The 14,364-nt window shown below is 49.8% G+C and overlaps 1 long non-coding RNA gene across 5 annotated transcripts; it reads left to right on the top strand.

The window, feature by feature from the left end:
• The first annotated feature begins 1,419 nt into the window (after window positions 1-1,419).
• Window positions 1,420-10,756, top strand: LOC104851737. 5 transcript variants are annotated; one of them, XR_777272.3, is made up of 7 exons: window positions 1,420-1,771; window positions 2,629-3,014; window positions 3,218-4,549; window positions 6,712-6,885; window positions 6,998-7,170; window positions 8,604-8,652; window positions 9,363-10,756. It is a non-coding gene; the product is annotated as an uncharacterized LOC104851737 (long non-coding RNA). The 5 variants fall into 5 exon arrangements; XR_777274.3 differs by having other exon boundaries at window positions 1,421-1,771; window positions 3,218-3,434; window positions 4,432-4,549; window positions 6,712-7,170; XR_777271.3 differs by having other exon boundaries at window positions 6,712-7,170.
• The last annotated feature ends 3,608 nt before the right edge of the window (window positions 10,757-14,364 follow it).

Genomic DNA, 14,364 nt, shown 5'->3' with positions numbered 1-14,364 from the left:
CAGGTCAAGGCCCAGCCAGGGTGAGGGAGAACCGTGAGGGCAGCGCCGGAGGGAGGGGCCAGCCTCGCCCCTCTTACCCAGCGTGTTCTCCTTACACAGCACCCGCGCCAGGCTGGAGCCGGGACATGAACAGGGCGTCTCGGTCCCGCCTCGCCCTGCCACCGTCACCCCAGGTCCCTGCAGGCCCCAGGCCTGGGAAAGCACGGCAGTCACGGCTTACAGGAGGTGTGAACAGAACACACGTAGTATGCGTAACCTTAAGAATAAATCACTATGGCCAGGGGTCCACAGCCACGCATCTCCCTCGAAACCCGAAACCTTCCCCTGCCCTTCGAACACATGCATCCCACAGGTCTCGCTCTGGCATCCTCTTCGGTGGGGCGGGGGGCTGTGTGGCTGCCTCGACGTCCTGAATTGATCCAAAATATTCACCTTTCCTGGTCATTTTGACTTTGGGGAGGATCCAGAAATCGCACGGTGCCAGATCCAGGGAATAAGGTGGAGGAGCACGCAGAGTCCTGCTCTACCAGCCTGCTTTTCCTTGGACGGTGCTGGGCAGCAGCAGTCACTGCATTTTTGATCGCACGTCATAAAGTCTCAGGAGAGAGCTGTGCAGGCGGAGCAAGGACGATGGGATCGGATGGCTGTGTTCAAAGGGAGCGGCCTTTCGAGGGGGTTCGTGGCCATGTGTCTCTCGCTGTAATGAACTTTTCAAATGTCGACACTGCATTTCTGACACAGGAACGACAGCCGGTGCTGTGTGAGGACAGAGTCACCCCCTTGCTCTCCGAGGCTCCAGCCCTCCTGCGTCCCCACTTAGCAGGAGGAAGAGGAGGAGGCCGGGTGTCAGCAGCCAGAGGGCGTGAAAAGTGTGCACAGCGATGATTTTAATGTATTTACTTCTTCCTGGTATTTCTTCATATATTTTACCTTTTCTATAATGAATAATATTAAATAGTTTTTAAACCTTAAAAATAGAAACACTGGCTTTCCCTTCTCAGCGCTTTTCAAGTATCCTGGTATCGCTTCCCCCTCTAGTGGCGGAAGCGAGGAAGTACAGGGGTGACATAGACTCCCACTTAGTGTGGGAGCCGCAGAGGTGCTGAGGCAGGCTGGGGTTACCAAGTCACCAGCACCCCCGCCACCCATCTTGCTGAGGCTCCTGCAGTCCTCTCTCCCGGAGCGAAGGGCAGCCCTGGGGTGTGACTGGGGGTTCCCATCCCCATGCCACCCCGGAGTTTTCAAAAGAGAATAGGAGAGAGTAAGCTATGGCGAGAGTGGCCTGCTGGGTTCTCCAGTGACCCCGGCGTCCATCTTCGGGGAGGCACACACTCGCGAGGAGGCACAGTGCAGAGGCTAGGAGCATGCTCACTGCAGGACAGCACTTCCGGGTCTGGGCCCAGCCCACACTAGTCCCTTACCCTCTCCAGTGCTGGTTTTCCATTGGCCAGCGGGAGTCACTGCTGTTTCCACAGAAGCTGTTTGGAAGGAACACATGAGTTAGTCTCTGAAGAACTTGGGGCAGCTCTGGGAGGAGCTAAGTACCGTCTGCAGGATGAAATCCACAAGGAAAAGGGCAAAGGTCTCGTTTCCGTCTGGCTGACCCTCCGGAGAGAGCCCACAGACCCTCTACCAGCCAGGGAGGAGCAGACGGGGCAGGTGAGGTGGCCGCTGATTAAAGTTCCAGTGTTTGGACAGAATATTTAAGAAGAAACCCTGTTATGAGAAATGCTGGAAGAGAGTTTCTATGCTGGACATGGAAACGACACCGGTAAGACTATCCACGAGGCTAAGGGCAGGGACACAGGGCCCCTGTGGGCAGGAGGCCAACGTCAGAGCCTGAAAGCTCAGGGCAGGTGGGAGGGAGGGGAAGGGAGGCACTGCGTGGAGGACCCCGGAGAGTGATGGTGTGGGCCTGGGCTGTGGGCTCACCCGAGGACCCAGGGGAAGCACCTGTGCCGGAAAGGACGCCTGAGGGGCAGTGTCGGCCACTGCTCCAGGGACACCGGGTACGGGTGAGCCAGCCTGGCGGCTGCTCACTGAGGTAAAAGTCACTTTTGTGTGCATGGTTTGACTTCATAATGTAGTGCTGATCGAAACCTTGCAGATGAGCAAAGAAACGGAAGTTCAGTCCATGTGGCCTTTGCTAAAGAACAAAGGAGCCGAGACAGATTCATCTCAAAGTGGAATCATTAGAAAAGGAGTTAGGTCAAAGGCAAACATGGCGCTAAACAAAAACAGCTGCCCTTGACCGGGGCAGTTTCTCGGGTCACCTTGGTTTTCTCACCCTAAGCCTCCTGGGCAGTACTGGTCAGCATTATTGCAGGACAACCCTGTGTGGAATCTCTGGGATGCATTTCCTCACCGCTCAGTCCCAGGGACACCAGGTGACACAGGTGAGGTGAGCCCCGCGTCACACCCTGTATATATGGTTTGTGGCCGGCGATGTCGACCTTGAGCCTCTGGAGAAGTAGTGTGAAGAAGTCCGCTGCCCCCACTCGCCTCTGGCTGAGCTGCCGCTGGGGGAGGAAATCCCACTGCAGGCCCCAGTGCAGGTGTGGGTGGCTTTGGGCCACCTCCTTGCAGGTGGGCCTGGCTGTGTAACGTGTCTGGAATTTTTCCATACAGGAGATCACCACTTCTTCCTCATGCTTGTACAGTGACTCAGTCATTTATTTATGTTCATATGAGTCTGTGGCTGTCTGCTGAATTTAATTTTAGTTTTTGTGTGCAGGACAGCCTTAACTGATTTTTATGGCATTTGTTTTATGCTTTGAGTCACAACCTGACGCAGACTCTGAGTGACTATGAAGATGTTACCTGTCTGTGAGCCCATCACTGTGGAAAATATCACAAGCCAACATTTGTAATTCCTGCACACCCAATTCTACATGCAATACGCCTGGTATCACTGCCGTACGTCCTCACAGGCCCTGTCACCAGCCCACTAGGCCAAGGCCACTCTCCTGGGAAGATCAAGACTAGAAGTCCAGCACGCTTCTGCTGGACGTAAGGTACCTTCACTCTACAGCAAAGCCAGAGAAGCCTCCTCAGATCGTTCTGTCGGGGACTTTCTGTGCAGCCTGCTCCACTCTGGGCTCAGTTGTTCCAGCGCGGGGGGTGGGGGGGCTTTTCCCGCTGGCTCTGTGTGAACGTGTGAGTTGCCACAGACTTGGCGGCCTGAGCAACACAAGCGCACTCACTTGCTCTTCTGCAGCAGGAAGTCCGTGGTCGGCTCCCTGGGGAGATACGAAGTGTCAGCCAAGCTCTGCATCCTGGGAGGAAGCCCCTGCTCTCCCGGTCCTGGGCAGCTGCGTCCCTCCACCACCCCCTCCACTCCGGGCTGCACAGGTCCCTCTCCTGCTGGACCTGTGTCTACATGGAGCCCCCTTCCAGGGCACACAACCACACTATCCAGGACGAGCATCCTCATGGTAATCCTCCTGCAAGCCCCCTCCCCACCAGGCGATGCCCCCAGAAGCCACAGATAGGGCGCGGAGCTCTCCGAGGGGCGCCACCTGGCCTAGCACAGTTTCTGGGTCCCTTGCCTTGCCTGAGTCATGGAGCTGGTGGGTTTGGTGTACGTGTTCTGTCTGTGCTTTGAGCTCTTAGACTCCGTTGTGCAAGGGCTCCAAATGCATCTGGGATCCGGGAGGCCAGTCTAGGAGTCAGCTGGAGAAGGCAGAGGACACCATCTGGAGGCTGGCTGTGCTCGTCGCTGCCACTACCCTGCTTCTCTTAGCTCTCCAAGCTGCCGGCCAAGAGACGTGTGTGTCTGCCAACCCATATCGCAAACATTCCTGTGTGTAGCCATCTGCATCTGTGTTAAGTTAAACATAATCCTGCAAATGTAACCACGGCATGGGTCCTTTCAGCCTCCCCCTGCTGATCCCTAAATTCCTACAACGGGTAGAAGCTCGGCTCCTGCTGCCCTCCAGCTCAGCTCCATCTGTTGAGTCTTTCAATTCCAGGACGTGTGGATAGCAGCCTGGGAATCATTATCCCAGCCCCCAAAACCAGCTTGTCAGCTAGGGGATCGAGCTAATGTGTGATTCCTTTACCTTTCCTCATATGTTTCTTACCAGAGTTTCTTAGGTCAGGATCTTTTCCCAGATTGCTACATGAGAGTGCATCACACATGTGTAATACATTTCGGTTCTCTCCTCACACTGTCTACGTTTTTCCTGTGGTCCCAAAATCTTACAATATTTTTCTAATTTGCACACATGAATATTCACTCCGTTTGTCATAAAGTTCTGCGTGTTTGGGCAAATACACAATGTCATGAGTTTGTGGTAACAGTATCACACAAAATAGTCTTGCCAGTCTAGAAATCTCGCATACTTCACCTCTCCATTGTCCTGCCCCCACCACCCCGTATCCCTGCCTAAAATTCTGGACCACCATTCAATCCTTTTACTGCCTCCCTAGCTTTTCCAGAATGCCACAGATTGGGAAGGAATAACCATTTTCAATCCTCGGGTGGATCTTCCACGCCCAGAACCACGCTGGATGTTCCAAGTTGATCGTTGTTAGTCCGACACACAAGGTAATAGAGAGGTAGTCCACGAAGAGGAAAAGCTAGTATTGTTGTCACTGTTATGCACAGACTTTCTAGCTCCCACCACTGGCCTTTGGGTCTACCCAGTGCAGATCCTCCATACGGACTTGCGTGAGACATTGCTGTGGGCTCCAGGCCTCTGGCTGGACTCATAGAGGACACTGCTGTGGGTTCTAGCCTGCAGCTGGACTTGTGTGGGTCCTTGCTGTAGGATCCAGGCCCTTGGGTGGATTCCTCAGGTCTCTTGCACTCCTCTGCATTTGACTTTTTGGGTGAACGTTATGAAATAGTCCTGTAAATCATGCGTCCTTGATAAAATCTATTTCCTTACAAACCCTAATTACAACACTTTGTCTTTAAATTCTTTCATAAAAGTTTTACAGTTTTCTTCAAATAGATCTTGTATATATTTTGGTAGATTTATACATAAATACTTCTCTTTTAGGTGTTAATAGAAATAGCGTTGTGTTTCAATTTCCAATTTCAGTGTCTCGCTGCTGTGTAATGACTTCTATATTCAGCCTTATATTTTGTGACCTTGGTAACATCACTTATTGGCTTCAGGGATTTATTTTTTATCAACTTGTTGAGCTTCTTAAAGCAGACAATTTTGTCACCTGCAGCCTAGAACTATTTTATTTCTTCCTTCCTAAGTCGTGTAGCTTTCAGCCTTTTTTCCCATTGGGTTGCGCTTGTGTGCAGTGTGTTGCACGGGATTTGTGAGTGGCGCACACTCATGTTGCTCCCAGTTTTAGGGGAATGTGCTCAGCTTCCCACCAATAAACATGGTGGCAGCTGTAGGTTTTCAGAGGCTCTGCACTGAGTTGAGAGAGCACCTCCAGCCCTACTGTGAGTGCAGTCTGCACTGTGGATGAGTAGGGCGTCTGTCCAACAGTTCTGTTCACTAATAGGAAGCATCATTGTTCCATCTCGGCTGACCAAGAGGTGGACTTTATTCCTCAGTCTGGAGGTGCTATATAGGGCTTCCATCCCCGGGATAAATCTGAGCTGGTACAATTATTTTTGTACATTGTTATGTGCAATTTGCTAATACTTTTAGGATTTCTGCACCTACATTTATGAGAGAGATTAATCTATAATTTTCCTCTTTGTAATATCTTTGTTTAGCTTTAGCAATAAAGTAATGCTGGGCTCATAGAATTAGTAAGGAGTCGCTCTCTGTGCCTCACTGTCTGTGATATTGTAAAGTATCACTGATAGCCTTTCTTCTGAAATGGTGGGTAGAACTCACCACAGGAACCAATCGAGTCTGGTGCCTTGTTTTTTTGTTTGTTGTTTTTTTAAAGTTTTTAATTCTTAATTCAATTTGCTTAATCTGTTTCTCCTGTATGAATTTTGGTAGTTTTTATCTTTCAAGTGTTTGGTCTATTTCATCTAAAGTATCGGAATTTTATCCTTGTTTTTAGAAAATAAAGTGAAGTATAAATAAACAAGGATGTTCCGTTTCACAACCATTCGTTTCAACATACTCAAGTCTAGATTTATTTTCTTTCACTGTTCTATGTTGCCTCAGAACACATAAGTATCTTATTTCTTTTTCCTTCTCCTGTGCCTTTAGTCTCTTGCTACCTATCTTCTTGGCATCTGATTTTAAATAAGTACAAAGCTCTTTTGTCTCAAGAAAACCTTTACTCTTTCATGGCTACCGTGTTCATTGCTCTCTTTTCACCCTGTCTTCTGGCGCGGTTGCCAGTCCCTCTCTTTCGGGTTCAAACAGAAGTCCCACTTGTACACCAGGATGCAGAATTCCACCGCCCGGCTAGTGTTTTAACCCCACACAGGCCACAGAGGGCCACTGTTGTCACTCACGGCCGCACCCCTTGGCCAGCACCCAGAGCACCCCCCTCTGCCCACTGACCTCCAGAGGTCCCCATCTCTGCTCCAGAAGTTTGTGAACCCGCATTTTTCCAATGTAGTTAATTACACCTCCAGCCCTCACTCACACAGAGCAGCTCTCCACGGTCCAGGGGATATTTCCACTAAACAAAAGCTTGAGGCACCAGCAAAGGTGACATTTGTCATCAATGCTTTAGTTTGTGGATGGCATGGCAATCACCCTCTTGGACACTGACCAGTGTGCTGTATGTAACTAGTGTTTCTTCCTGCCCTACGATGCCTTCTCTTCCCAGGGCCCATGAGCATGGAGCGTGGGGACAGTTGGAGGTGGGACTGTTAGGAGGAGAGCAGGAAGGCAGGGTCTGTGCCACACCCAGCCTCTGTCAGAACTCACTTCCTCAGCACTGGTGCAAGCAGGCGTGATCGACTTCAAGAATATGGACTGTGTCGTCTGCAACGAACGAGCGGTATATTTTGAAGCCCTCATTTCCAGAAGCTGATTATTTATTCCAAAATTTTGTTTTTGACATTTCCAGTTCTCCTCTGAAAATCATTTTTTGGTTGCTTATTTCTCTCAAGACCACACTGAAATCCATGTCCTTGTGAGAGCTGACCCCTCCTCTTCCCCTCACTCCCGCTCCCCAGCTACAAAGGAGCCCACCCTGTTTCTGCTGAACTAAGCCACTTAAACTTCTGCATTAGAGGAGCTACAAGAAACCCATGCACCTGCCCAGGGGTCAGGCTATCTGTGGGTAAGGCTGACCACGGGTAAGGCTGTCGGTGGGTAAAGCTGTCTATGGTAAGGCTGTCTATGGGTAAGGCTGTCTGTGGGTAAGTCTGACCACTGGTAAAGCTGTCCATGGGTGAGGCTGTCCACACATAAGGCTGTCCATGGGTAAGGCTGTCCACAGATAAGCCTGGCCATGGGTAAGACTGCGCCATGGCTCTCAACTGGAGTCCAGTCCTAGTTCCCATGCAGAGGGAAACCAGTGTTCCCTTCCCACATATGGGCCACAACATTTCTAAAAAGTAAGGATTTAACTTAGGAGAGTGAAGCTTAACTCATCCTGACCAGATGATGCCTCTTTGGGGAAGGGAAAATTTAGAAAGACACAACTTGGCTCAACCTGTCAGGTGAACCCACCTTGTCCCTGCTGGCCCAATCACCCCTCCCTGGAGCTCCCCAACCCAGAGCCCTGTGTAGAATTGAACACCCAGGACAGCCCTGGCTGGGCCACTCTGGGACTTGTATCCCAGGTGTGCGGTTGCTGAAGACAATAAACTCTCAGTTCAGATTTCGTCATGGCTGGCCTTCCTCATTTAGCTGTGGGTCTTCTTTGACCTAACAGTTCTTGGGTTGTTTTCGTAGGCTGACCATCCTGGTAGACTATTCTGCTCCCTGTACCTTCCTGGGGCATGAGTATAATTAAGTTTTGGGGCTCACCTTCCCTCTGTGGCAGCATATCCTAAAGTCTTTGGCATGATCTTTCTTCCAGAAACTTCTGTGAACTGATGTTATAGCTGTTTCTGGATGTCTCCCAAAATCCTCATGTGGTCATAGGTGGGCTTTTCAGAGGTGGTGGATCTGGAGTATGTGATGCTGGGATCAAGGATGTGATGCTGAGTTGATCCACTGATTGGTCTGGGATAGTTCTGGGCAGGATTAAGGGGCCCCCACCCTGGCTGTGAGTGTGAGGTTGGGTAGCATTAGAGACAGAAACAGGGTTGGTGCTTGTTGCTAGCTTGCGTTTGCTGCCTTCTGCCTGCCATGGACCATTTCTCCTCTGTGCTGCCTCTCTGCTGGGGCACCTGCCTCGGAGCCAGCTAGTTATGGACTGAAACCTCTATAGGCTGTGAGCTAAGTAAACCCCTCCTCATTTAACTTTGGGTGTTAGGTGTTTTGTCTCAGCAGTGAGAAAAGTAGCTAAGACATCTGATGATAGTTATTAACAGACAGCCCAGAAGAGTTCACAGCACCTGCAAAATCAGACACACCCCACGGCCTCTGTCATTGCTCTGCACTTGGACTAAGAATTTAGGAAGCATTGTCCCAGGAAAATAACTGGCTTCAGTCTCTGTTGTCCCTAATAGTTTCAAATTATCATATGTTCACTTTTTGTTAAAACCCAGAATTCTGTCACTTAAAAACTAAATTGACTTGTTTTTTTCTCATTTTTTTTTTCAGTGAGACACTTCCAAACATGAGCAGAAAATGGATTTGACCTTGAAATCCGGTAAGTTGCTTTTCACATAAAATATGGTCCTGCAGGCTGCTCAAGACAGAGCTCTCAGCTCTGTTTTTTGTTTTTGTTTTTGTTTTTTTGAGATACTGGGATCTAAAAATTTTATTTAAAATTCTTCCAATTGTATCTTACGCATAGTAAGTACACAGTATATATCAACTGAACTGAAAATAAATAGTCTATAAGATGTGCTTGCAAAATGTGTAATGCTGTAGTAGTACAGTACAAATTTCAAATATGAGGTATTGTCTATCAGATTGTTTAAAAGCCTTTAGAAATATGATATGCACCAGCTTGTCCTGAGGGAAAAGTAAGACGGAATAAAGTTAATAAAATCTGTACCTATAAAACTCTGAGCTGGGCATGGTGGTGCACACCTGTAATCCCAGCACTCAGGAAGCTGAGGCAGGAGGATCACTGTGAGTTCGAGACCAGCCTGGGCTACATACTGAGTCCCAGGTCAGTCTCAACTACATAGTGAGACCCTGTCTCAAAACAAAACAAAACAAACAAACAAACAAACAAAAAACTCTGAGCCATATAAATATCTTTACAAGTCAATCCAAGGATCTGCAGTCTCAGTAACAGAAAGAACACATGCACACTTACACACTCACACACATGTGCCACGCATGTGCACACACACACATACACGTGACTGCTTATCTGTTTGATTTTTCTGTACTCAAATGCTTTTCCAGATCTGTGTTTATGGAATCACTAAGTCCTGGGTTCGAGAGGTGAACAGGAAGTCACTAGCATGTTGAGTGCCCACTGAGACAGTGTATTTGTGTGGAGGACACAGGGTCCCCTGAAGCCAACATTGGAGCCTGCCTTGGTCACGACAAAGTGCACAACTTTGAATGAAACCCTTCACTTCCTGGACATCTTTTCATGGAGTCAAAATATAGCACTGTACGTGACAGTGTCTAACATCACGGGTTTCTGAGGCTGAATGACATGGAATTTTGAAGTCCTGGGCTCCTCCCCAGTGACTGGTCAGGACGATTGTTCAGCCTCTACAGTCCAGCAGGTGTGGACTGCACCTCATGGTTTGCACTTAGAGGAATATAACTCAGTGAAAAGCACACGATGGCTGGGATTTAGCTCAGTGGTTTCCCCACATGCCTCATGAGCACAAGGTCCTGAGTTCGATCCCCGCTACCAAAAAAAAAAAAAAAAAGAAAAACGCACAAGAGAAATGTGGACAGCCAGTGCCAAGCTCTTCTTGTCCATTGCTCATTTTAGTTTTAGTTACAAACCAGGAGAAGCCAAGCTTGAGGTTTCAGCAGAAAGGTAATTTCTGTCCACCATCGTGAGCACTGCCAAGGACATAGAGGGGCCCTGTGGTCCCCTAGGAGAAGCCCTGTCGCCAGCATGGCTAAGTTTTGCAAGGGGAGGGTTGGAACTCTTGGTCCTCCTGCCTCAACCTCCCAGAGTGCTGGGGTTACATTCAGGCCCCCAATGCCTGGCTTCCCACAGCTTTTTAAAGCAGCATTTTTAAAATTTTAAGTGTTGTGGGTTCTATTTTTTCTTTTATTTTAGATAAAGCTAAGTACCTGCTTGCACTGTTTGCTTGTGTTGTTGCTGTTACTCCTGCAGTGTCAGAGCTGCATGCACTGCTGTCCTTCCCTGCCCACACCATCGCTCCTGTACCCTGGAGGCCTCTCTGCCTCCACCAGTGTGGATGGCAGGCTGCTGGGTGCCACACCTCCTGCAGGCTGGCTGTCCCTTCTCTGTCTTCCACGCCCCTCCCTGTCCCTGTGATTATTGGTGATCATGCTTCCTTCTTTGGAGTCGATTTCTTTGTGTTGCAGAAGACATTCCTCCAGAGCACACAGGGAGGTTTGATGTCTCGCTCTTGTAAGTGGGAGGAGGTGCCTTGTCACTGTCTATGACTGGGCCGGGAGCCCTGGGTCCCAGGGCACCACAGTGAGGACCTTGAGGACAATGGTTTTGCCCTTGGCATTGGCCCTTGGGTTTCTCTCTCTAGAAGTTTTGAGAATCTAGTTCACCTTGGCATTCACCATGGTGTATTTACTTTTGGATTTGCTTAAGGATATTTTTCATTTGTTTTATTATTTTTTGGGGGGGACCGGGGATCAAACTCAGGACCTTGCGCTTGTGAGGCAGGTGCAGAGCCACTAAGCTAAATCCCCGGCTCCATTTGTGTTATTCTTAATGCTATTAATTAGCTAAATAAAAATCGATGAACTTATGTTTGTTCTCCTCCATTTTGCTTAGATCTATGGAATCTTTTCGTTTTGTATTAAATACAGCAGTACCTCGGTTCATGAGCTTGATTCCTGCCACAATTCTGGTTGTGAGTTGGACAAGAACAGAATCAAATATCCCCACAAGGTCAACAGTGAGCCTAACCATGAATTTGACCTGGTTCTCGCCACCCTGGACAGCTCCTGGGGCCTGTGCTGCCACCAGCAGTGGATGGTGGTCCTGGTCCTGGATGCAGCCACCAAAAGCCCTGTCCTGGGCTCAAAGCCAGAGGTGGCCAGGCAGGGCCAAAGCTGGCTAGGGCCAGGTCTCAGGGCTGGTGTGCAGGGCAGGCAATGATGGTCCGGTCTCCGCCCCTGGGGAGAACCAGGTTCTGCCCTTGGAGAGGGTGGGTTTCCCAGCACAGCAGATGAGGCCAGCACCAGAGAGCCAGGAGCAGCCGCCAGGGCCATGCAGGGCAGGAATGGGCAGCTCAGGAACACACAGAAGTCTGGTTAGGCAGATGCTGTAAAAGTGTCTAGCGGCTCTGTGTCTCCTTGTGGATGGGTTTGTGTTAGTCATCCCCTGTGTGTAGCAGATCACCCTGAATCTTGCTGACTGCAAACAATCACCTGATATGATAGCAGGGTATCTGCAGGTAGGAATTTGAGTCTAGATGGTGTTTCTGGGCCAGGGTGTTGGTGAGGTTGCAGTCAGACTTGTGGTGGGTCTGGAGTATCTACTTACCGATCACAAGGTGGTGCCTCCCCTGGGTAGCCTCAGTGCCTGGGAGAGGCCTCTGATCCTGACCACAGAGAGCAAGGTCATCCTTCTGTGTACACCCAATAGCCCTGTGACCCCTAGTACTGCTATGTTACCTCTCCTGTGCTAAGAGACGGCTGGCAGATTAATAGAGCACAGTCCTGCTGCCCTGTTCCGCCCAGCCCTTCTTCCACACCGTTTCTGCTGTGGATTGAGTCTCCTGAAACTCTGAGCCACAGCAACTTCTCCTTTAGGGTGTGGCTGTCAGGTTTTGTGTCCCAGCAGTGGGAAAGCTAAGAAACACAGCTCTTCTCTGTTCTCCCTTCCACATCATTTTCCTCAGCAGGAAGTCACAAAACTACTAAGGAAATCAGTGGAGAGATTCCTCTAATAAGTGAGACTAGAAATTCCACTTGACCCCGCAATTTTCCTTCTAGGTATCTTCCCAAAAGAGCTAAAGACATTATATCACAGTGATGCATACATACCCATGTAGATAGCAGCACAGTTCACAGTAGCCAAATCTTGGAAGCAACCTATATGTCCATCAACACATGAATGGATAAAGGAAACATGGCATTTACACACAATAGAGTACTACTTTGTCATGAAGAAGGATAAGCTTGAGTAACTGGCAGGAAAATGGATTGCCTTGAGACCAGTGGTCAGTGAAATAAATGAGACACACCAGCTTTAATATTGCGTGGTTTCACTTATATGAGAAACCCAAAGTATAAGCAAACTAAGGAACAAAATAAAGGACAGATAATAGGAGATGGTGAGATAGATCTTTTGTAAATAGAAAGGGAACCAAGATATGGGGGTAGTGGGTAGAGAAGGGAGGGGAAGGAGTTGAATAAAGGAACTAAGATTAACTACACGCGTGTACCAATCTGCATACGGAATGAAACATTATGGACTGCAAAAACAGACTAACGATAACTTAAGAAAGAAGGCAGTCACCAAGGAGACCCCAACTTGCAAGGCTCTGCCTCAGACAGAACATCAAGAGCTGCAGGACATGCACTGCCTGGGCCATCGCTGTGGGCCACACTGACTTCCTGGGACATTCCTGCTGCTCATTTCTGTAGTGCATTCTGCCAGAGCCAAGTGATCAGGACCCCTCAGGGATGGTCACTGTATCTGCAAAACGTTCTGTGTTTGGAGAGTGGCATTCACCCTGGCTGGTGTCTCATCAGCACCAAAACCCACATCAGAGGTAGATGAGTGTTTGATCTTCTGTTCAAACTCCTGGATTACACAGGGTAGCAGGGGCAGATCACACAGTTAGGTGGGAGGCCTGGCAGGAGGAGACACCTTCCCGGAGTGCATAATATTCTAGAGACACAAACAGGAATAAATTTGGGATATAGCCTGTCAGGAGTGCCCAAGTTCAACTGAAAAGCCCCAAACCTTTATTAAGTCAAGAGCAGCTCCTGGATTGCTTGACAGGTTGAGAATTGTCTCAAGAACTCATTTTGCATCTGTAATATTTTCTTTAGTGAAGTGACCAAGTCTTCAACTTTTTCTTCTATGGATTTTTTTTTTTCTGGCCTAATCCAAGAAAACCAGGATTTCCTTGTTTTCTTCCAGCTGATTTAAAGTTTATGTTTCACAATTAGATCTACAAACCATTCTGAATTAATTTTTGTCCGAAGTGTGAGGACTGGGTTCAAGTCCAACATGGGCAGTGACTACACTGATAGATGGACCAGTGCATTGATGTTATAATTTACAACACGTTCTTTCTTTCCATTTCTTCTTTGTCTTGTCCCCTGTTTTGGGGGATCCTGGGCACCAGGTCTCCTTCCCAGAGAGGGGAGGAAATGCTGAGCCAAGCGGGGAAGAGTACTGAGAGCCAAGGTGCTGCAGGGTGGTCTGCATGGACAGTGGGACAGTGACCATTCCGGGACCCACAGCCTGGGCACACCTGGCCGGTGAACACCTGAGCACCCAGTGCAGAAGTCATGGGCAGCCTCTGCTGGATGGGTGCAGGGTCTTTGAGAGCACAGAGTTCAGGGGCAAGGCTAGTGTGGGCCATCGCAGTGACCCTGTCCCCAGCCTGGGCAGGGACTGGTGGGGGGGACTCAGCAGGGGCCTGGCAGTGGCCCAGAGCCCACCATCTGCGGGAAGTCAGGCGTCCTGGGAAGGGGTCTTGACCTCTCCCCTCTCATCTTGGAGCTGTAGTCCCAAAGGTGGCCTCAGCCGTTCTGCCTGCGTAGGGAGCCGGTCAAGCAGGCACTGCCCCGTCCCGGGCTTTTCATCCTTTCAGCACTGGGGCTGGAACCCAGGGCTTCACACCTACTGCACCCCCAGCCCCTTTTATTTTTGACCCAGGAGCTGGCAAAGTTCCTACAGTGGCCGGCTGGGGTCTTACTTGCCACCTTCTGCATTAGCCTCCTAGAGTGCTGGCAGCACAGGTGGGCTAGGTTTGCCACCCTGGACACAGGGCTTCGGTCACCGGGAGCGGTCCGGAGGAGTCTTTCGCTCCAGGTATAAGATTCTTCAGTCTCCTGGGTGCTGTCCGAGTCGGAGCTGGGTCCTCAGTTGAGCCCGGGCTGCTTCACTTCCAACTCCAGGGACAGGGAGTGGGCAGACACTCTGGGCGGGCGCAAGGGCACCAGGCCCAAAGGGAGTAGCCCGGCGTGGGTGGGCGGGGCCTCGGACAACCAGGGGCGGGGCTAGGGTCCGGGCGGGGGCGCGGACACCTATGGGTGGGGCCCGGAGTGG

Source organism: Fukomys damarensis, unplaced genomic scaffold, assembly GCF_012274545.1.
Source record: "Fukomys damarensis isolate Sample0158 unplaced genomic scaffold, DMR_v1.0_HiC HiC_scaffold_17, whole genome shotgun sequence".
Classification (NCBI taxonomy): Eukaryota; Metazoa; Chordata; class Mammalia; order Rodentia; family Bathyergidae; genus Fukomys; species Fukomys damarensis.
Note: the sequence above shows the minus strand (reverse complement) of the source record. Positions and strands in the feature narration are given on the sequence as shown.